The sequence below is a fragment of the Myotis lucifugus genome, unplaced genomic scaffold (genome assembly GCF_000147115.1).
Source record: "Myotis lucifugus unplaced genomic scaffold, Myoluc2.0 scaffold_411, whole genome shotgun sequence".
In the NCBI taxonomy this organism is placed as follows: domain Eukaryota; kingdom Metazoa; phylum Chordata; class Mammalia; order Chiroptera; family Vespertilionidae; genus Myotis; species Myotis lucifugus.
This window is the reverse complement of record NW_005871459.1, coordinates 486,134-508,688: the sequence shown is the minus strand read 5'-3', so window position 1 is coordinate 508,688 and position 22,555 is coordinate 486,134.

Sequence of the window (22,555 nt, the reverse complement as noted above, 5' to 3'; positions counted from 1 at the left end):
GCTCAGCAGGAATTCAGGTCTTAACCTCTTGCACTATTTCTGGTTCCCTTCCTTTAAGTAAACAAACCAGAACTTTGCCCAGCTCGGCCCACTTGGCCTCATGAGATCTACTGCAGTTGAGGTGAATATTCCTTGCCCCTGGGCTCTGGAGGGTTCTGGTAAGAAGATGTTCACAGGGCCCTAGGTGAGGCCCCTTGTGCTTTTATGACTCTGCTTTTCCTGAGTCCCTCCGCCACTCCCAAGGCGTGAACGCCCACCTGTGGACTGATGATCCCAAACACCATAGCGAGCTTTGGTTCTCCTTCTGAGCACAGACCAATTATGCCAATTTCCTACTAAACATGTGCAACTGAAAATCCCACAGAAGCAAAGTACCAGCACGATCCCACTCTCCTCCATGCTGCCCCCACCCCCCTATCCCCTTGCATTTCCGTTCTGTAATGCCTCAGGATTCCACAGGGGACAACCGGCTCCTCATCAGCCTTGCCTGACCCTCACGTTTAGTCAGTTACCAAGTCCTGATAATGCTCCCTTAAACATCTCCCCAACACAGCCTCTCCCCTTCCCTCCTTCCATCTCCGCTGAACTACTGCCAAGAGCTCCCTAAACATCCCCCCACCTCCAGGTCATTTCCATCCTAATCTGCCTTTCCCAGCGTGATCCCTCTTCAAAGGCCATTCTGGAGCCTTGGAGAAAACAGCCCAGTAGGTAGGTGCAAGCAGTAAGGAAACCTGCTCTTCAATCCCCTTTAAAATGCCCACAAACAGCCAATAAGAGGAAGGCCTGTTATCTCCCCTAACAGGATAAAAGCAATCACACTTTGAATCAGGGACAAGTTTATATTAATTGCAGTGTCCTTCAAAATAGATCTAAAAACATAACTTCTTATGTTGCCAGCTTGTTGAAAAACCTCAATTACTTTGTTATTGCCTAAAGAAAGATAAATCTTAATAGTTTTAAACTTTTTTATTTGGAAATAATATCAAACCTTCAGAGAAGGTTCAAGAATAAAAACAGTACAAGAAATATCGACATACATTTCACCCAGATTCAACTACTCTTGCTTTCCTATCTGCTCTATATGTAATGCTCACACACACAAGTATTTTTCAGAACCATTTCAGAACACATTGTATATAGCAGGGCCTTTCACCTTTAAATAGTTCAGTGTATATTTCTAAGAATAAGAGGTATTTTTATGTAACCACAGTACAGTTATCCTCTTCACTAAATTGAACACCGACTCGATACTTTTATCTAATCTACTGTCTGAATCCCGATATTGTCGATTGACCCAATGCAGTTCTTTATTGCTTGTTTCTCCCTCTAGTACAGGATCTGGTCAAGGATCAGTGACTGTGTTTTGTTGCTATGTCTCCTTAGTCTCCTTTAATCTGGAACATTTCCACCACCTTTATCTTTTGTGACACTGAATTTTTTTTTGAGAAATACAGTTCCTTTTTTAAAAATCCTCACCTGAAAGCATGCTTAGAGAGAGAGAGAGAGAGAGAGAGAGAGAGAGAGAGAGAGAAACATCAGTGTGGGAAAGAAAGCAGCATCGTGCCCCGAATGGGGATATACTAGTATGCTGACCAGGAATCGAACCCGGTGCACAGGACACTCAACCAACTGAGCCACTCTGGCTGGGTTCTTGTTTTTCTTTTTAACAGAATTTTCCTCTTTGGGAGTTGCCTGATGTTCCTCATGATTGGATTCAAATTAACTGTTCCCTGATCAAACACTACATAAGTGATATCCCTTCCTCCTTAGGGGGCACATGTAAGCTGTTCCTAATGCGGCATGCAAGGTCTTTACATTTGACCCTCCCTAGAGTCCACACACTCCTCCTAATATTGACAACTGAACCCTGTCTGGCTGACCTCCCAGGGACCAACCACTGGACATCTGCTTGGCTGCCAACCTTCATTTCTTTGGGGCAGTGGTTCTCAACCTTCTGGCCCTTTAAGTACAGTTCCTCATATTGTGGTGACCCCCAACCATAAAATTATTTTCATTGCTATTTCATAACTGTAATGTTGCTATTGTTATGAATCATAATGTAAATATCTGATATGCAGGATGGTCTTAGGCGACCCCTGTGAAAGGGTTGTTCGACCGCCAAAGGGGTCGAGACCCACAGGTTGCCCTCCCCCAATTCCTTACTGACGCTGCTCAACCCTCATAGTTTTCATAGGGTAGATCCCACTTCTCTGGTTCCATAGATATCATCAGGAACCAGGAACTGTCAATCAAAGTCTGTCCTCTCCTTAGCCACAGAAATGCAACCAAGGATGAGCACGCAGGCCAAGTTAGGCCATCTTGGGCTTTTCTGCACCTCTCAGGACTTGCATCTTTTCTTTGAGTTTTGTGAATGACGAGGAGCATATGTTTGAATCTGTGGAGGAAGGACATCTTATCACATCATTCCTGAGAATGAGACAAAAATGTAGCTGGAAGTTGAAGTGTGTGTGTGAGAGAAAGAGATAAGTGATGGCATCATTTCAGCACCTGGTTCCTGCCCTGCCTGAAGCCTTCCTTCCCTGGGATTTTCAGCTGCTTGAGCTGGTAAATACCTGTGTTGCTTAAGCTGAAAGTGGGTGTCTATATCTTGCAAACCAAAAGGAAATAACTCTATCATCTTTTTCACACTCGTCTGTGTTGCCAAAGTCCCAGCATGACTACAGATGGGGCAATAACACATACACGTACTTTTCAACATTATGCACATTTATCCACAGAATAAGTCACCATTTCTTAGATTCTGTGTTCACATATTGCTATACAGATTGTTCAAGCTTGCTCATGAGGAGTCTGGTAGAACAGACAAGTACATAACTACTTAATATTATATTTTAAACAGAAAGCTCCATATGAATTTTTGAAAACTCATAGGATATGACTAAAGTAGTTCTCAGAGGGAAACTCATAGTTCTAAATGTTAAAAAAATTAAATTATACAAATGAAGGTAAATTATACTTGAACTCAAGGATAGACTCTAGATTCTAGAGAAATAACAAGACACATGCAAAGAAAACAGATGACATCAATTTACAAAGAGAAAAGCAGAGATTACCAGATTATGAAATAGAAAAAAAAATAGTTGAAATGATGAATACAATCCCAAACATAGTTTTCTGGGGGGAAAAATCTGCCTGGCCAATGAAGAGAAGAATCCGAATTCAAAATCCAAATTCACAATACTGAAGTAAGAATGGAGAAGTAGTCTCAGATGCAGAGGCAATTCCATTTTGCAAGAAAAAATGCATGCCCAGAAACTTCAGGAGTAAATTCTACTAAAGCTTCGAAGGGCAGTCTTAGGTCAGACTGTTGCCGAGTGTTCTTGTGGCGTGCACTGTGGCAAGTGCTCAGAGGGAGCCCTTGGGAACCTACCAGAGCACTTCAGCAGGAGCATTTTGCTGGTTCTCAAAGTCTGACAGTGAATTCATCAAATGGACATGGCAGGGACTATCTCCCCAGCAATGGGAATTTGGGGGTGGGAGAGGCTTCCCTGTATGAATAGATGGAGGAAATAAATACCCATCCAATGGCACAAGCCGGGAAAAGGTGAAAAAAGGACTAAGTGTTAAGACCAGGAATGGAAAGTACTCTGAAAATATGGAGTGATGGAGATAATTCTAAAATTACCTGCATATGGTACTTAACGCTGGTAGATAAGGCCAGGAAAGTTGTCAGATCTATGAGATCAGTTATTCAACACCTACTTGGTGTAACTCAGGAACATGTGGCCAGTACACTTTGATATAGTTACTGCACAGGTGGAATGTCATATCTGAGAGAGAGAGGGAGAGGAGGAGGGAGGGAGGGAGGGAGGGAGGAAGGGAGAGAGAGAGAGAGAGAGAGAGAGAGAGAGAGAGAGAGAGAGAGAGAATATCTAGAGGAAGATTGGGAAAATGTGGTGCCAACCTGGTAGAATCTGTTGTTTGGCTTATTCTCATTCTTTGGGGAACAGTATTCATTTCTCCTTAGGGAAGCATCTACCCCTACACCATTCTTAGCTCATGTTGGGCCTTAAAATCAGCCAGAGCAGTAGGTTCATGGTCCAGGCATGTCCACTCACAGTTTTACCTTTCTGTATAAAACTGGCTCTAGTTTTTAGTCTTTAGGCTCATGATCACCAAATCCAGTCAGGACTTCAGTTGGAAACTGAAGGAAAATGTTGACTTTCTGCTGGGGTTGCTGAACTGAAGGGACATTAAGTCTGGGTTACTAGGGGACACTATGACCCTGAGGTCAGTGGAGAAAATATCATAGACAAGAGATGGAGAGAGACAGGGTCCTGGTGCCACGATGAGAACCTCAGTCCAGTCTTTCTCAAAGTTACTGTGAATGTTGCCTTTATGTGTCTCCAAAAATGCTCTTTAACTAGTTTGAATTCAGTGTCTGCTACTCACCACTAAAAGATTTCTAGCCAATTCAACCTTATAAATATACCATATGAGAAATGATTAAGGAACTATTAATTTTTAAATTTAAATGGCACATGGAGATCATTCCTCTCAAAAACCAGTTCATGGATATCAAGAATGAGGTAAGAAAGATCTGCATTACTAGTAATATTTGCATTTTTCTGGAAGTTTAACATTTTTTCTTTTTGCTGTTATAATTAACTAGAGGCCCGGTGCATGAAATCCATGCACATGTAGGGTCCCTAGGCCAACCTGGCAATCAGGGCCAATCAGGGCCTCCAGCTGCCGGCTGGGGCCTTCTTTCGTTCCATGCCACCCCCTGGTGATCAGAGGACGTTATAGTGAGCAATCAAACTTCCAGTCTCCTGGTCAAACTTCTGAGGGGACAATTTGCATATTAGGCTTTTATATATATAGATTATAAATCTAGAAAGTCTTAGAAGTTACAGATTTAAAAAAATTTTAATTTGATAAAGTGGCTGGATGTAAGATAAATATAAAACATCAACATGTTTTCTAAATCAAGCAGTGACTAGCTAGAAATGAAAACTGAAAAATATCATATTTATAATCATGGTAAAAATACTTAGAAATGTATTAAAACAAAAAGATATGGAACTTAGAGGAAGAAATCTATAAAACTGTACTTAAGAATATTAATCTAGATATCAATAAGTGAAAAAATATATTATGTCCAGGAATGAAATGACTGAATGCATTAAAATATTAATTATCTGAAAATTACCATATTAATGTAATTTTAATTTGGGTACCAAATTTTTGTTAATTTTATAAAATGATATTAATTTTCACATGGAAGAATAAATTTCCTAGAATAACTAAAAAAAATGAGTCAAGAAGAATAGTGAAGGTTTACTTGCCTTGCAAGGTATTAAAACATACTATGAAATTACCATAATCAAAACAATGTGGCATTAATATAAATCTATACATAGATTGGGAGGCAGGGAATAAACCTTGTGATAAATTGCATTATATATGACAATTGTACACAATAAAAATGCCAGTAAGTAAAGCATAGTTTTTTTGTTTTCTTTTTTAATTAATGGTGCTGGCAAAACTGCCTATTATCTGGAAAAAATAGAACCAATTACCTTATACTGTATATTAAATTTTAGATAGATTAAAAACTAAATGTAAAAAGAAATAACATAGCTAAAATCCGAGGTTATAATTTAAAATGATATGCGTATCTCTAGATATTTAAACCACACGAAATGCTAGAAGTTGTAAAACTCTGTCCTGTCTCAGTCTTATGCCAGCCCTCTGGTGCAGGATGGATGCAAGCAGTCACATAACTAAAGGAGAATTCTTCTTAGAATTCAGGGAGGTATCGGGTGTAGTGTGGTCTCCACCAATGCCTGCAGAGAATTGCTTTAACTAACAATGAGAAGCCATTTGGTCCCGTATCTTATCTGGTCTCTGATCGTATTTCTTCACTTGTTACCAGCCAAGGGAAGAATTTCCTGTATCATTATTTATACTGATTATCTGCTGGCCCATCTTATCTACAAATATACCATTTTTCATAAGAAGGAAGAACAAATCAACTGAAGCGAATGTGCTTCTTAGCAAGGTGACACGGGGCCACTGTTCCAACACACAGTCCTCGTAGTCTGAGCAAAACGGAAGTGGAGGCAGCAGAAGGAGAGAGAAAGGAAAACTCACATTTACTGTTCCCCTACTACTTGGAAACTATTTTCAGTATCTCATCCAAAAAAGTGTGTGTCATTATTCCTGTCTTGTAAACGAGGAGACTAAGGCTCACCAAGGTTAAATATTTTGCTCAAGGTCACTGGGGTAGGTTTCCCAATGAATCCCCCTGCCTGTTTTCTCCTGTCTGCACTCAGATCTGTCCTGGAGAAACCGTCCAGCCCCTCTCGTGCCTCTGGATGGGCAGGCACACGCTGAGGCATAGACGATCACTTTGCTTCATGCCCTCGCCACAGTGAAGGGATCGGGATAGGCCTGGAACTCTAGTCTGTCCTATTAGAACCCATTTAACAATGTTATTGGGATTATTAAAGAACAAAAGTTCTTTTAGTTCAGGTAGCTGAGGTGGTCAACTGTCCGCCTCGATCTGTCAGAAGCTGCCCAATGGACAGACCGTCCTGAGAACTGAGCTGAACAGATGAAAGCATAATCAAGAGGGGGCCAAGACACAGGTTCTTGATTGGCGAGCTTGAGCCCCTGGATCCAGCCATACCTGAAGCACAGGCTGCCTTTGGACTTAGCAGATGCATACTCCGATAAATTCTTGGATGCACTGAAATCACGTCACACTGGACCGCTGTTCCCTGCACAGAAATCTGAGTCACCCCGGAGCCCAGAAGTGATAGGGCCAACAGATAAATGCCTTTCTGCCTCTGAAGGTCATGATTTTCCCACAAGGCCATGCTTCCTGGAAAAGCACTGTGTATTCCCTGGAGGAAAGCAGTGAAATTCACAAAGAAAACTGCTGTGATGCCCGCCGCCTCCTTGGCCGGCAGTGAGCACTGCGCCATCTTTCATGAGCGGGACTAGGGGAGAGCATTCTGGGAAAGCTGAGGAGAATGAGTGTAAACTGTATTGACGAAGACCAGTGCCCAGGGTTCGGGTTGATTCAACAGGCACATGGTGCTCGGGATAAAGAAGGAGCTGGAAGGAAAAACGGGCTGTTCAGCTGCGTGATTTTAGGCAAGAGGGGGTAGTGCTCGGAGCCTTGTTTTTTTTCCCTTCCTCAGCAGAGCTCTGTGGGATGAAAATAAGATCTTGGCTGTTAAAGTGCTTTTATTTTTCTTAATTGCCAAGGGCTATAATGTAATAGTATTCAGTGTTGCTGGGGTATTTAAGTACAGTTTAGATTTCCAGTGCTATTAACGCAACACATAATAGCGAGTCTTTAGACTCAGCATTAAAACCAACATTTGAAGACATGAATATTGGTTAAAAAATAAATAAGTTGGACCAAGTTAATTCCATTTACCAATAGAATAAATTAGCTCAAAGGCAGTATTGGAAAGATAAAAATGGTGACTTATAAATAAGGGCTATACATTATGGTCTCTTTAAAATATTGTATGAAATAGCAAGACAGGTAGATAATATAAATAAGATAAAATGGGCAATAAAGAGAATAAATAAGTTACAATAAGACTGAAAAAAAATAAATGTAAAGGATTAAAAATACCAAACAAGACTACTTAGAATAAAAATTAAAATGTGCTAAGATAATACTAGGGCTAGGGAAATGTATTATGAAGTGAAGAGAGCTAAATAAGATAGTTTGCTAGGAGGCCTGGAGGACCTGCAGGGGCGCCCGGCAGTGACGCCAGAGGGGCCAGTGCCCGGCGCCAGGTGTCCTACATTCAGTGCCCCCTTTATTCTAGCTCAGGACCAACAACCCCATTCCACAGTTAAGAGAGGGGAGGCCCGAGAGGTGTCACAGCAGGTAAAGGGGAGCTTGGAAGGGAACCCAGTCTCCCGGTTTCCCTCACACCACCTCTAAAACAGCTAGCCTCCCCTCAGTGTCCCCCAAAGCTGGTTCCTGCCGTGGATGTCATTGGAATTCCAAGATGGGTTGATATCCTTGGAATGTCAGGGAAAGGCTGGAGCCCAGGATCCACCCCCATTAAGTCAGCAACAGCCCCATTTCCCGCGGGAACCCATCCCTACTACATGCTCAGCCCAGGAGCGTTCGGACCCAGGCCTCAGCCAATCAGCTTACTGCTTTCCCTTCACAACAGCGCCTGGTTCCAGAGAAGGCAGGTGACCCAGGGTTCTCACCCCACCCCACAGCACCCCGTGTCCACCAGCTTTGCCTTAAATCTCGGTGTGCAAGACAGCCCTGAGTGGGGAAGAGGGGCATCTCAGTTCTTCACCCTCCATCAGGCCAAACCTGCAACAGAATGGCCCCCGCATCTCACCAGGGCTGAAGCCAGAAGCTAACTGACAGAGACATCAACTCACATCCTGAACTCCTGTTGTGAGAGGCCATGAAAGAGGCCAAGAAAGCTCCTTCCCCCTCCCCTCCCCCCAAAGCCCCACCAGGATGTGGCTCTCACCTGGTCCCCAGGTGTCAGCACCAGACTACTGTGACCCTAACCTGGAAGGAACCCCCAGCTTCTGCAAACTCCTTGGACGTTTCCTTTGAAGACTGATCATGGCGATTATACGCCTAAGACCACAAATTCCTTATTGTATTGGGTTTCAGCAGAAAGAATCAGATTACCTGGATTCAAATATTAGCTTTGTCACCTAGAAGCACAATCCTTGGCAAGTTAGCGGCTTTCCCATACCTCTGTGTCTTGATACACACGATTTCCGCTATCTGGAGTACACGTCCACCTCCCTGTTACCCTGGCTGAACACTGCCCATCATCCAGATCTCAGCTTACCCAGTTGACGTCACTTCCTCCAGGAAGCCCTCCCTGACTTCTCGCCAATGAGGCTCACCTTTTCCAGTTCCATTTTTTCCTTGTCTCAGCACTTGTTTCACTATTATAATCATAAGTATCTACTTCCTCCACCAGAATAGAAACCCCACAAGGGGAGGGAGAGTATAATTAGTATTCATGATCAGCACTGTGCCAAAGTTTCTGTGAATGAACCAGGAGCTCAGCCTTTCCATTCACTGTGTGCTATGGACGTAACTGTAGCCAGCCTCGCAGGATTGCTTGGAGAGGTAACTCAGCAGGTAGGTAGCCCAGCATATACCTGGCACACAGGGGGTGCTCAATAAATGTTAATTCCCTTCTCTGTCATGTTAGCCTTTCTGAGAGATTTGTTTCTTATGGAGTCACTTTTTTGCTAATCACTAACTCGATCTCCCTGATTACCATTAATAAAGCTAATAGTATCCTCCCTGTATCCTCAGGAGACAAGGACAACTCAGGGGTTAGTGACCATCTATCTCGGCTTGACAGTAATTCCTGGGTCACAGTCACCAGGAGAGCTCTTTTTCTCTCAGTAGCTGTCAACACAGAAGTAAAGTGATTAAAAGTGTTAAATATCAGATATAATAAATGGCACCAATGCGAAGCTTAATGCTCCGAATATTTCCTTTGAGCTGCCGCCTTTTGCATTAATTGAAGCTAGAAGTGTTCACTTACTTAGAATACCTGCTTAGTATCCCACTCATCGACGTGCGCAGCCCGAGCTCACTCGCGCAGTGGTTTCAATTAGTCGGCATCAATGTTATTGATGACTCCAGGATTCAGAGAGCATGCTGGGCTGTAATGACAAGGGTGATGCCCAGGGACTGTGTTCTCCACAGGGTTGTGGGCACAGGGTCTGCCGGCATGTGCGGCGAGCTGACTGCAGGGCCTTACACTGAAAGCTACTTGATGGGGGACCTGGCATCGCAGGGCTGACATGGATGGAGGCTGGTGCTGGGTGTGCCTGAGGCAGAAGCACAACCTGCTACTGCACACCTCTTCTGTACGAGGCAACGCAGAGCACATGGCTGAGGGTGCGGGCCCTGGAGTGAGGCAGGGTTAGGTGTGAAAGTGGCTCTGCCGCTCCCTACATACCCTCGGCCTCTGATCTGCTGTTTCTTTATTTGCAAAAAGGAGCTGACAGCACCTGGCTCATGAGGTCACTGTGAGGATTAAATCCACTCATCCACTTGGCACAGTGCCTGGCACAGCGCCCAATGTTAGATGTTCTTCTTATTACAACCCACGTGCAATGCAGTTTCATCTCCACACGGGTCCTGCTGGGTTTGCTTTATTATCCCACTAGAAGGCTCACTGGATTTAGAGACAACATATTTGGGGTCCGAAGTTGTTTAGAATGGCCCAAAGCCAGAGCGCTGCCAACACCAGGTGCTGGCGAGGAGCGAGCACCTGGAGCTCACTGTGGTGGGGGTGCGGAATGCGCAGCCGCTGTGCCCGACAGGTGGGCACTTTCCTACAGAACCAGACACGCTTTCACCACAGGGCCCAGCATTTGCTCTCCTTGGCGTTTGCCCAAAGGAGTTAAAAACGTATGTCCACACGAAACCCCGCACATGGATGTTAACAGCAGCTTTATTCACCATCGCCGAGACTTCCAGCAACCACGAAGGCCCTCAGAAGGTGATGGACAGTACACTGTGGTACACCCAGACCGTGGAGTATGACGCAGTGCTCAAAAGAAATGAGCCATCAGGCCATGCGAAGACATGGAGGACCCGTAAACGCATCTGACTAAGGGACAGGAGCCAACCTGAAAAGGCTACACATCATGTGATCCCATCTGACATTCTGGAAAAGGAAAGAAGGCCAGTGTTCGCCAGGGGGCGGGGGGTGGGATAAACAGGAGGGGCACACGGGATCTTTAGGGCATGAAGTCACTCTGTCTGATGCTACCATGGTTGGCATATGTCTGTATAAACTTGTCCGAACACATGTATGTTTCACATGGCGTGTACAACACCGGGGGTGGGTGAATACTATGGACTTTCGATAAAAAAGAAACTGTCCCAGAGACGAGCCACTGTGTCCCTGAGAACTGCATTCAGCCTCTGCAGAAGCCCATGTCCTTGTCCACGGAACAGGAAGGAACCCCCGGGTGAGGTCAGCTTGAGTTTAAATGAGGCCGAGCATTAAAGGCCTCTGCTCAGGATCGGCGGGCGATCACTGAGAGTTAGACCAAGACCGGGCGGCGTCCCGGCCCCTGGTGGCCCAGCTCGCGGGAGGGTGTCCGCTCGGCAGGCACAGAGCCAGCGCTGATGGGAGGAAGCTGGTGTTGTTTACATTCCTAATTACAGGATCCGAGGCTTCAGCACAGCCAGGTGTCATTCCAACAGACAAGGTTAATAGGATGCGAACGGGCCCAGCTGCCACCACGCTGCTCTCCCACGACAGGCGTGGAGCGCAGTCAGATGGATTAGCGGCAGCCTGGCCGCGCCGGTCAACTCCAGCTGCTGGAGACACGGCTTAAAATTCAATCTTGCAGATTCTAAGTGTCTCCCACGGCCTCCCCCGGGTGGCTGAGGTCTGTTGCACAGAAAGGCGTTGCCACAGGGGCGGGGGGTTAGGGCCTAGTCAGACCTTTGGCTGGTGGCTTCAAACACTACTCCTTCCCCCTGGTGCTGGCGTTTAGGAAGGAGGAGAGCAGGTGGTCATGGAGCCCATGTCCTTGAACCTCCGCCACGTTCAAGCTGCGTGGTCATGGCCAGCCATTTACCCATTTGGGACTCAGCCTCCTCGTCGGTCGCATGGGGATAGTCCTTTAGGGTTGCTGTGAGGGTAGAGTCGGAGGCATACAGGAAACTAGCTCAATAAACAGTGAGGATGATTCGCGGTGTTGCTTTAATGGGCTAGCCGGGCAGGTCCCGAGCCCGGGCATCCATCAATTTGCAGTCCGCGCCCTGCCAGCCGGCAGATGCTTTAAGCAGACCGATTAACAACCTGTTTCTGATCAATGATTTATGGCTTATGTTTCCCTGTTAATGAAATGTAATTGCCAAGCCCGAGACGTAGCGCGGCGGCAAAACAAACCGCCATCTGAAAATCATATCCCGGGTCCCACGAGCAAAGCTGCAGCCGCTCGCCAGGGTATCCATGAAGAGCAGCGAGCACACCCGGCCTGCCTTCTCGGGGCCTGCTCTGCCTGGAGGTGGCAGGGCCTTGCGCCCGTGTATGCTGCTCCATAAAAATCAACGCCCTAGCACAACGCCAAATGGCTTCAGCTAATGTGCTTTTGAACGAGGACTAAATTGTACTCACAAGCATCAGCGTCAGGACTAAAATAACACGTTTATGGACACTGAGCATAAACAGCCGGCTGAGTCCACAGGACTGCCCAGGACTGCCCGTCTCCCTCTGAGCGGCCGCCCCGATGCAGGGCCTGAGTGCAGAGAGCTGGGCTGCTCGCGCCTCGGGCCTCTTCTGTTTTGTGACATTGGGGGCAAGTTAACTAAAATAGAAAATGAAAATAAAACACCCCCAACCTGCGGTCACATCGTCGATAAAGAGGGGATAATAATGAGACCAGTCTCAGACAGATGTTGCAAATATTGAGCTCTTCTGCCTTTCCCTTCGTCCATCTGGGGAGCTTTCTGCTCTTGGTTCTGGGGACACAGCGGCGATCCAGACAGAAACAGCCTGCCCCGCGGGACTACACTCAGCTCGCGGGAGGAGGCGGACAATGGAAATGCTACACAGAGGAGGTAACTGAGAAACATTAATCAGAAGGGGAAGACTCAGAACAGCAATGGGACTGGGGGGACGCAGGAAACCTTATTTCATTTATTTTAAATGTTTTTGTTGATTTTTTTAGAGAGAGAAACATTGACTAGCCACCTCCTGCATGCCCCCTACTGAGGATTGAGCCCACAGCCCTGGGCATGTGCCCTGACTGGGAATCGAACCGGCAACCGTTCTGTTCCGTGCAGGGAAGGACACCCAACCCACTGAGCCACAGCAGCCAGGGCTGTGCAGGCAGTTTTAATAGAGTGGTCAAGAAGGCCTTGCTGAGGTGACCTTTCAATGACCCCGGAGGAGGAGGGTCTGTATAGAGCAGGACATCAGCGAGAGCCAGACACACACAGGGAGCAACCCTGTACGGCGCTGTCACTGTTATTAGGCTGTTGGCCACCAGGAGAAAGGTGTGGAAATGCGCCTGGGAAAGAGCTGCGCACTCACAGCCATGCACCCCAAGCCAGGGGCTCACGGAGGCCTCTGCACAGACTCGGACATGGTCCTGCAATTGAGACTCAGATGAGTGGAGCGGGCAGGAGAAGCGGCACGTGACCCAGGCAGCCCAGAGCGTCCTGGCCCATGTGTTCCGTAGCAGGTCCCTCTGCCTCGATTGTCCAGTGTGCGCTGGACAGACACTTGCCTAGGACTCAACCAAGCCAGGGGGAGGGGGGAGGGGGTGGCAAGGAGAAGCCCTGGTTTTCCAATCAACACCCGGAGTCTCAAAAGTCTGCCTTGTCACTTAGCGCTTGACTTTCTAGAGATTCCTAAAGAGTTGAAAATCCTAGATTCTGATCTCCTCTTTCTAGACTCAGGAGACCAGAGTTAAAATCTGGGCTTCCTCGCACTTGACGCGTTCTGACTAACTGTGTGATGTGGTGAAATGTCACTTAGCCCGAAGTGTGGATTGTAAGAGTCGCTTATGAGTCACAGAACCAGCATGGGTAGAAGTGAGACGTACGTGCAGGTCTGTCTGACTTAAAATCCGCGCTCACGTGGACCCGGGGTGGAGAGAGCACCGCTCTGATGGAAGCACCGGATCCGTGAGAGAACACAGCCGCCACCGCACACCCTCCGCTGCCTGAGCTGTCCGCGGGCGCTTCCTCCACAGGAAGCTTCCTGACAGCAGGCGGCCTGGCTGGATTCAGGGAGAGGAGTGTCCCACAGGTCATTACCTCCACCTGTAACAGGAGATCCCACTGACCTCGCTTCGCTGAGGGGACCAAAAGCGACACCGCACGTCTGTTGGGCATTAACACGCCACAGGCAGGATGCTGAGCTCCTCTGGGCATCGCCGGCTTTCTTCCGACAGCAGGGTGGCATCACCACCCCACTCTGCCAGCAGGGGGCTGACCCAGAGAGGGAAGGTTTTGGCCAACGTCACAGCTGGAAAATTCTGATAACACACAAGCAGTCTGACTCCAGGTCCCGTGTCGGGAGTGTCCACCATACATACCCCTTAAAGGAGCCAGCTGGCTTCTGGGCACACAGTAGGTATTTTAGGAGACACGAGCCCTGACATTGTGTAAGGCCAACCCCTTTCCTCAGTGCCTGTACTCGCTGCTCCTGCCCCCATGTCTGGGCTCCCTGCCTCAAGCGCCTTTCCTGCGTCTCAACATAGTTCCCTCCACGTTCATCAAGGCTGAAGGGAAGCCAACAGTAACGGTAATGGGGTGACTGGGCTGCTCTTGAACTCCAAATACTCACCTGAAGGGCAAGGAAGTACTTTTTTGATTTCCTTATCTGCTGTTTTATTGCCTGACAATATCCCTCATCTCTTCTTCGGGAAACAACCTCCAATTTTCTTTGGCGGGAACCATCACACCCAACTATCAGTACAGGTGGTTAATCTGAAGCTAAACTGCAACCCCAAGCTCCAGGAACGAGACAGCATCCAACCTGGGCCAACGAATGCACCTCAAGATGTTTGCTAAACTTATATCGGGAAACACGCAATGTTTATGCTGGGGTGGGCTAGCGGCAGGGTGATCCCTGGAGTTGCCTGTGACCAGGTTTCCCCTTAGGAGGAGAGAGAGCCTGGATGAGAATCAAGAGGAAAACAAAAGGAGACATGTACCCAATGGCACGGTGTGGACTCCTTGATGCAGCCGTACCTGAATCAGTTAAATGCTCCAATACATTTTTTTCCTAAAGCCATTTTGAGTTGGGCTTTTGTCACTTGCAGTGAAAGACTCTTAAAAAGACACACCCATCCTGTAAGATGTCAGCCCTGCAGCCTAACCCTTTTGTAGCTTTGTTACAAACAGACTCCTGAGGGCAGCCACAGATTCCTTCCCAGGGTGCTGGGTGTCTGACCACATTACTGAGAACCTGTTTGGTAGCCGTGGGTCTTTGTGCTTAGTCTTTGGTGTTAGGGGCAAAGATCGAGGTATAAAGTCGGGTTCTGGGTCAGGAGCTGTGGCTACCTACTAATGGCCTTGGCCACGTCCTTTCACCTGTCCACGTCCCAGTGTCCTCACATCAGCAGGACACAATAATGCCGTCTAGGACTTGGTGTGTGGAAGAGCAGTGGTAAGACCCATCTCCTGAGAAAGGCAAGCAGTTTCTCCCACTCCCTTCCCTCTTCCTTGGGCCCTACCTCCATCTCTATCCACACAGGCACATGTAGCGGCTGTTCCAGAGAAGTGAACGAGTGGAAATTAAGTGGTCCAGACGGACGTGCCCGCTCGGGAGGCCTGCAGGACTGGTTGCTGCTGGGCAGGGGGAGTGCGGGCACCTCCAGGGCGCCCTGCAGAAACGGAAGGATGCTGGGGAAGCCGCCTGCACACTGCACATGACTAAAGGGTGTGACTCTGGAGATCGGGGACCTCAGGGAAGAGCATTCCTCAGGTCGGCGAGCAGTGATCAATCCTCTCGAAATCCCAACAAGTCCGAGTGCATGCTGCCTCCCGGGCCAAGAAACTGCGGCAACATGCACAGACATTCAGGGTGCGCCTCCTCAGTGTCGGACACCACACTAGACATTTCATACAAATCTCTGCTCATCACCAATCATCCAAGGTCATGGACTGAGTCCCGGCTACAGGCTCCTTCCTGGGGCAGGAGGCTGGCAGCATGGCCCCAAGAAGCTCAGCCTGGGAAGGAGGAGAAAGTACAGGACAGGCGCTGAATGGAGCCCCCTGAGGCAGACACTGCCAGTCCTTGCCCACACTCCTGGGACATACAGCCGGAACCAGTGGCTGATGGGAGTTGGTGTGCAATACCCCAGCGCCCTGGCCTCTTGGGTGGGATTCCCTTGAGGATCAAGGTCTACTTTGGCTCCAGAGTCCCAGGGGGATTCAGCACCCACAGGGCTGACTCACCCATTGCAGGAGGCCTTTGTGTTTCTCTCCCTTCCCCACCCCCATCCCTGTCTCCTGGAATCAGATTCCAAATGTCCCATTTGCACATGAGTTGTTGTCTTATGCTCAGCTTTTGGGACAACCCAGGCTAAGGCATCATGCCCACTTTACAGACGAGGGAACTGAGGCTCAAGGTCACAGGAGCCTCCCCCAGCCCTCCCAAGTGGACACTGAGCTTCTCGCCGGGTCACGTAACTGCACGGACACGGGGCCAAGGGCAGCTCTCCTGGGTTCTCGCCGACTCCACGTGGCCAGTGCAGCCTGTCTCCCTCCACAAGATGAAACACCGGGGAGACTGAGGGTGCGTGCAGCCCTTGGCTCCTCTGCATTAATATGTAACAAGGTTCACCGGAGGCCAGTGCTGACCCACGCCACGTGATAAATACTAACTCGGGGCAATGACCAGGACCATCAGCTCAGACGCCTGGTTGTGAAAATGCAGGCAGATCCTCATCCTCAGGGCCCACAGCTTGGAGAAAGCAATCAAGGGGGTTCTGAGAAAAGGGGTTAAAACGAAAGAGGCCCAGGACACAGAGGGCGTCTCCTTGACTCGCTCTGTCCTCTCTCTACAGCCCCAGGCCCCCTGGCTGCTGGGTCATTCCCGACCAGCCTCGTGTCCACCCGCCACTGTCTGTGGAACACATTTGCTGCCGAGGCTGCCTCTGAGATGCCCCGGTGACCCGCCTCCTGCTGGTCACGCCCTGTGGAATGCCCCCTTGAACGTGGACTCCAGTCCCTGACGCCCTGACAGACGCCACAGCACGATGGTGTCACCTCCCAGACAAGGACGGAGGACCATCACTTCCCTCTTGCTCACACTCACCCAGGCTTTCTCTCGCTCACTCTGAGGAAAGCCATGCTGTGAGCTGCCCCGTGGAGACGCCCATGTGGCTAAGAACTGGGCAACCTGTGGCCAAGACCAGCGAAGAACCGAGGCCCGCGGTCCACCAGCCCATGCAGAGCTGAGGCCGCAGCGACCACGGAGTGAGTGGAAAGTGGACCCTCCCCGGAGCCCAAGGTAACCAGAGCCCCGGCTGGCACCCTGACTGCAGCCCACAGACTCTGAGGCCTGAGATGGAGGACGCAGGTGAGTGGCGCCTGGAGTGCTGACCAGGGACACGGGGAGATGTTCATCCATGTTAAGTTGCCGAGTTTTAAGACAATGAATTACACACCAGGGATGACTAACACAGAGCCTCCTCAGCATGTCCAGGCTGCCCCCCTGCTGGCTGCGTAACAGGACCTCAGCGTTACTACTAGCTCTAACTCCACTCGCTCCCCTAACACCACAGTGCCTTGCAGGCTAAGGGCTCAACAAATGCCGTATTTGAACTGTCAGTCTGTTTAGGCTGCTAGAACCAAATACCACAGAAGTGTGGCTTAGACACAACAAAAACGTAGGTCTCACGGTGCTGGAGGCTGGCAGGCTGGCAGTCCACTACCCTCCTCTGGGTAGTGGACTCCTTCTTAGGTCCTCACATGGCAGAAGGGGTGAGGAGATCTTTCAAGCCTCTCTATCAGGACACTAATCCCATTCATGAGGGTGCCACCCTGGTGACCTAATCACCTCCCAAAGACCACACCTCTTGGCAGCGTCACCATGGGGGTTAGGATTTCAACATATGAATTTTGGGGAGACACAGATATTCAGACCATAGTATCATCATCATCATCATCATCATCATCATCATCATCATCATCATCAACACCTGCTACTGTGAAGTAGATTCAGTGTGCCAGGGATAAGGAGCTCTTTACCTATATTATCACACTAGAGGCCCAATGCACGAAAATTCGTGCAAGGGGATGGGCCCTCGCAGCCCTGGCTGCCTTGCTGCCTTGTGGCCCCGCCCACTGGTGGTTCTGGAAGGTCATTCCACTGTCTGGTCTAATTAGCATATTAGCTTTTTATTATATAGGATGTAAACCTTGCAGTTGCTTTTCCCAATCTCTCAAGACAAAGGACAAAATCCCTGAAGTGTTCCAGGCTTTCTTCCACCCTCTGTGTCCGCCACTCTGGCTTCTTTAGTCCAACCCCCCCTCCCCCCGCCCCTGGCTGCCTGGAAGATGCTCAGCCCAGCTTCCTGCCCAGGCCCCTCTGGCCTGTTATACTCAGAAGCCGCTGACATCTCTTAACTTCTTTCCCAGCACAGGTTTTCTTCCTTTGCTGACTCTTTGATTAATGTCCATCGCCCTCCTAGGACCCTGACCTCCATGAGGTAGAAACCATGGGCACCTGGTTTTGTTGAACATTTTCAGTATTGTGTTTGGGTGTCCTTTCCCAGGCCCCCCAACCGGCCTGCGCAGTCGGCACTCGGTAGTGCTGAATGAGAGGGGAGGCTCAGAGCAGGACGGAACCTGCCCTGGAGCACAAGCTCTTCAGTGCACGGCCAGGACTGCCCTGGAGCCGGGTCTCAGTTCCAGTCTTCACGCCACCCTTGCCCCAAACAGCATGGGCCTCAGGCCCAGACTGGCCCCTTTTCTGGATAAATCTGAGACCAGAGAAAGAACGTTTCCTGGACTTGCCTGCAACACCTGGGTCTTGAATAGACAAAACCTGCAGAAAGAGGAAAGTGCTAACTTCTGCCTTGTTCAAGGGGGATTCCAAGTGTACTTCTACGGGAAGGAAGACGCCAGCGCACGGGAAGCGTGTGCTGTGATGGAAGCTGGGAGGAGATGAACTTGAAGTAAGAGGTCCTGCTCACAACCAGGGTTTCTGTCCGTCCTCGCATAGCACCTGGCGATGCAAGTGGCCAGCTTCACTTCCATAGACACAGGTTTCTGAACCGAGATTAACGGGACGCTGTGACCAGGCTTATTTAGTAAGAGAGCAGTGGCCGGGGAGACACTGGGCCCAGGAGGCAAAGCTGCGCACCTGATTGTGACAAGGGGCCAGAGGCCGAGGCAACGGGCAGTCAGGATGACCCTGCACAGGCTGCCAGGCATCGCCCCAGCTCTGGGCAGGTGGGAGCGTGTCACTCTCTGGAGAACTTTCCAGGCGGGCTGTGCCGGTGAAGCAGGGCCCCAGGTACTCGGAGGAGCTGCGCATGTGTGTGTTCGTGCAAATATGCACACATACCCGTGCACACCCACGAACAACCTCCTGCACAGGAGCCCCCTTACCCACAGGGGTACGTGCCAAGACCCCCAGTGGACGCCTGAAACCGCAGAGAGTACAGAGCCCGTTATATACTGTTTTTCCTGTACACACGCACCTATGATAGGCTTTAATTTGTGAGTTAGGCACAGTAAGAGATTAACAACTAATAATAAAAATAGAACAACATACTGTAATGAAAGTCATGAGTGTGTGGCATTACGAAGTACAATGAGGGTGACTGACATGCCAGCCCTGCGGCCCCAGGCAGTCTCCCCACCCCCACCCCCCCCACCCCCATAACGAGACGGCCACTCTGTGACTCCGGGCGGGGTGTCTGCAGCGTGGGAGGCTGGACAGAGGATTCACATCCCGGGCCGGACAGACTGGGATGAAGTGAGGTGTTATCACACTGCTCAGAACAGTGTGCACTTCACAACTTATGAAGTGTTTGTTTCTGGAATTCTCCATTATATAAATATATATATATAATTTTACTGCAGTTGACTGTGGGTAACTGGAACCATGGGAAGCACATAACCATGAATGGGGGCGGGGTGTGTGTGACTGCAGTTCCAACAGGGACTGCGTGGCCTGCAAAGCTAACTCCTTACTCTTAGGCCTTTACAGAAACGCTTACTGGCCCTGCTCTGGAAAGCGCCTCTGCTCTTCCTTCTGAGACAGAATTCCCGAGCCGGGAGGACCAAGTGCCCCTGCCCTAGCCTAGAGCGCATTACCACAAGCGGATCCCACCTTCATGCACAGCCGCACTGGCTGGCAGTATCCTCAGCAGCGACAGGGCATGAGTGGCTACATGTGTCCGGACTCCGTGGGGAGGAAGCCTCACTCTCCCCCACACTGCAATCTGTGCCCCCCATCACTGGCCACAGCGGGGCGCCCACCAGAGCTGCCTGTGTCCCACCTCTGGTCCAGGGAGGAGTGTCAGACTGCCAGCAGCTGTCAGTGCTATGCCCTAATGGAAGGATAAGCAATGCCCTCCCCTTCTCTTCCAGGGGCGGAGCGCCACGGGCAGGGAACCTGAATTCCAAGTAGAAGGCGACTAGATAGGGTGCTGACACCCAGGGGCAGGTTCAGAGAACGTGAATGTGATTCGATGGGGGGGGGGGACTTTAACAAGAAAGACTGTGGACAGAACACAGCGAGGCATATGGAAGGACCTCGCATTCCAGGGTCTGCTAGTGTACTCACTGTCTCAGGATGGAGAGACCCTGCTGGGCTGTGGTTAAAGAGCTAGGGGACAGGCGACAGGTGGAGGGGCGTGGGGCGTTCAGAGATTAGCAGGGTTTCCCTCATTGGGACCACAGGCTGCAGGTGGGCGCAGTGACCCAGGGGGCGGACACAGATCACCTGCATTGACACAGGGCAAGGGAAACAGGAGATGCCGGTCGTGACCCACGGGAGAGGCCACAGTCAGGTCGTCTTGCCATGCTTCGGCAAGTCTGTAAGGCGAGGACCAGCTCTCACTGAGAAATTCTGACAACACACCAAACAGTTCTACCAGCATCACAAGACAATAATGACGTATGCTAAGCACTTGGTCTGTGCCAAGTAATGGGCCGTGGTATTTACAACTGTCTTCTCTTTCCTTGATGCAAGGCCCTAGGAGAGGGGTCAGCAAGCTGCCGCCAAGTGCCAAGCCCCACTCGCTGTGGGCTAAGGATGGCTTTAAAAGAGGGAGATTTTGTGACACATAAAAATTAAATGAAATTCAAATTCCAATGTCAACAAATGAAATGCATGCCACACAGTCGTGCTCGCTCATTCTCTGGGCACCACTGGGGCAGAGCTGCAGAGCTGCAAGGAGACGGCTTGGACCGCAGAGCTGCCCAGCGCACTCTCTGGTCCTTCACAGAAGGGCCCGTTGGCCTGGCCCCGGGAGACAGCTGGCACTCTCCCGCCCGCTTCCCCGGAGGAACAGGATGTGGACGAGTCCCCCCTGCCAAGCGCACACAGCCACTCAGCGCGCAGAGAGCAGTAGTGGAGGCCATGGTCGCCTCCCACCCCGCTCCCTCCCAGACGCCTGCACTGGGGGCACCACGCTCTCCTGGAACATCAGTGACCAGGAGGTGTAACAAATGGACGCGCCTGGGAAATGAGGGCGGAGCACACCAACCAACTGGCAAGTCACACAGGAGCAGTCGTGGTTTCACACAGGCACACGAGCCACTCGTGATGAAGTAAGTGCCATTAAAGTAGAGATAACGTTGTGAATGATGAAGCTGGGGCACGGGACAGATTTGTAAAAGTCACTGCTGTCGAGGGTGTGTTTTTCCAGATACTCTCCAGCAGGATCCGCAGAAAGGGAAGCTGGAGGATCTTTCCAGAAACTAAGCTGGCAGCATTATTCAGCTTCTCTCCTCCCCTAGGAACCAGGGGAGCTCCCTGTGGTTAGTGAGTCCACGGCTAAGGTCCACCCTCCGTAGATCCGCTGGGACGAAGGGAGACCACTGTGTACGTGCCCCAGCCCCCCAACTAAACGGGGGAACCCACCCCTCGGTAACAAGCAGGCTCCGCACATCACACCACATGGCCATTGCAGACGCTTTTAGAAAGCCCGTTTCTGAAGAATGTTTAGTGTGTAAATTTCGTTCTACGTGACAGCAGAGACTACAGAGAAATCGGAAGAGAAGAGCCTGCTTGGACTTCACATTCGTGACACCTTCCCCACCACGTGACACGTGAACGGCAGGAGGGCAAGGTGACAAGGGGAGGCCACTGCGGATTCCAGGCGCAGAAGGGTGCCGGCTCGGACCAGTGCGCCACGGCGGGAACTCGCGTGGGCGTGTCTCGGGAGTAGAGATGACTGACGGGGTGGTGAAGCTGAGGTCAAGGATGAGTCCAGAGCTTCGGCCGGAGCTACTGGAAGCAGCATTGGAGGAGGTTCTGGAGAGCAATCAGCCAGGAAGTCTGTTTGGTTTGGATACGTTATGTCCGAAGTATTATCCTGGTATTTCATGTGGGTCTGTAATTCTGAATATGTCAATGATTGCCCACTACAGGTTATTTAAGGACCAGAGTGTATTATTTTGTAAACGACATATTTTTCTAATTACAATCCTTTGTAAAAATTATAAAATAAATTTATTATAGAAAATCTGGAAGGTAAACAGCACAAGGAAAAGTAAAATGAGTTACAATGCCTGGCCTCATAGACAGCACTGTGCTCCCTCGCCTGAGAGAGCAAACTCCAGGCTACGCTCTCAGAGCGCAGCCCTTGGTCTCCCTGGCAGGGCAGAGTCTGAGGCCCGCGCTTTCAGGATCTGACGTCTCCTTTTGCTGGCTTCTCCCAGGACCCGATTTCCATCCCCAGGTCCGCACTGAGGTGCCCTCTGGAGGAACCTGCACCATTTAATTCCGAGCTTCAGTTTCAGCACAAGTTCGTGTTACGAGAGAGGCCCTTCCAGGGCAGCTCAGCGGCTCCGTGTCCAGGTGTCTGGGTGCTGACCAAGACATCGGGGGGCAGG